This window comes from Solanum tuberosum, unplaced genomic scaffold (assembly GCF_000226075.1).
Source record: "Solanum tuberosum cultivar DM 1-3 516 R44 unplaced genomic scaffold, SolTub_3.0 scf00504, whole genome shotgun sequence".
NCBI classification, from domain to species: domain Eukaryota; kingdom Viridiplantae; phylum Streptophyta; class Magnoliopsida; order Solanales; family Solanaceae; genus Solanum; species Solanum tuberosum.
The window spans coordinates 361,019-363,039 of NW_006239420.1; positions in this window are offsets into that span (position 1 = coordinate 361,019).

Consider the following 2,021-nt stretch of genomic DNA (forward strand, 5'->3'; position numbering starts at 1 on the left):
AAAGTGACCAAAATAGTTTTGTTATCAGACATCGGTCATGACCACTTTTAATGTATGATACAGACATGTCTGGTTCTCAATTCTCATCTCTACAATAGTGGATCATATCCAACAATTCTTAGTCTTAGGCGTTACCATGATTCGTAGTGTTTTTGTTACTAATTTAGGTTGTTTTTTTTTATCTTTTAGAAAATGTTGTCATTTTTCAATCTGTCTTAGCCGTGTTGGGAAGGGTGTTTTATTTTATTGGGACTTGCTAGATGTTGATGGCTCATGATGTGGAACTTTTGAAAAATGAATAAAGAAAATTATGACATAATGGTAAAAAATATATGTGAATATCACTTTTTCTTTGTGAGTTTTACATTCGAATTATAAGTTATGTATTTTCCCTACTTGAACTATCGTCATCTCAATTTGAATGAAATGTGTAAAAATTAGGTGATTTTTCAATCTGCCTAATAAAGTTATATTGCAAAGGGTATTTTGTTTTTATGAGATCTCCAAAAGTTTTAACTTTCTCATGCTCAAATATTTTGATAAAATTAAATTTTAATGACTCTCAAATCGAGTTTACAAATATATAAAAGGAATTTCTTAATAGTGTTTTATTAGAGATAGATTAAGCTATGTCAACCTCCGAGGATGGTTTTTGAATATTAAAAACTCTAATTCTTCACTTTAAACGCGACCACTTAGAAGATGGTTTGTGGATCAATTATTATGACTTATAGTAATTTTTACAGAGTTTTTAAATATATAAATTTTATTTTAAAAATTTAAATACTGCATGCTTGAATTTACAATAAAAATTAAAGGATGGCTCTTGAAAATTCAAACAATGCATTATAAATTGAGATAGAGCGAGTAAGCTACATAAGATTGTTTCTGCAAAGAATAATTAAAACGCGTTTCCTTCAAATTTGCACATTTGGTTGCTATCATAGAAAATATGGTCATTCTCAAGTCAAATTTTGAGTTGTTTCAGTCAAGGACTTAGTCAGGGTGGCCAAAATTGTTTTGTTATTAGACATCGGTCATGACCACTTTTAACGTATGATACAAACATGTCTGGTTCTCAATTCTTATCTCTAAAGTAGTGGATTATATCCAATAATTTTCAATTTTAGATCAATAAAACTCTAGGCTACATTATCTCTAATTCATGTACGTAGTAGATGTCTAAGAGTTTGATTTTTCACATAATCACTCAACTATTCGGAAAGTCACTTTTCTTTGGTTTGTTCCATAAAAATTACTTAATTATTGTCATTTCACGTATAAAGTCACATAATCAATTCAAGTTATATTTTCGTTACATACTGATGGTATGAAATTATTTTCAAGCTCTTTTAAAAAATGAAAAGCCAACAATTCTCTGTCATCCAATGACTTAGTCAAAGTGGCCAGAATAGTTTTATTATTACATTTTAATACAAACATGTTTGGTTCTCATTTTCATCTTTAAAGTAATGGACTATATCCAACAACTCCACGTCTTAAGCCAATAAATTTCTAGATCACATTATCTTTAATTTGACTACTGAGAATTTATATAGCAGGTGTCAATTATTCAAAAAGTCATTTTTACTGTTCTTTGTTTTGTGATAGAAAAGTCACTCAATTATTGTCATTTTTCCGTATAAAGTCATTCAATCAATTTAAATGATATATTCAAAGTAAATTTGAATATCACTTTTTTTGCGAGTTTTACATTCGAATAATAAGTTATTTATTTTCCCTACTTGAACTATCGTCATCTCAATTTGAAACACAGATTATTCACAAACAACTTAGACTTATGGTTTCGAGGAGTGAGTGTAATTTTATGGTAAGTGGCCAATCTGTCAATGAAATGTGTTAAAATTAGGTGATTTTTCAATCTGCCAAATAAAGTCGTGTTGCAAAGGGTATTTTATTTTTATGAGACCTCCAATAGTTTCACATTTTTCATGCTCGAATATTTTGATAAAATTAAATTTCAATGACTCTCAAATCGATTTTCCAAATAAAAGAATTTC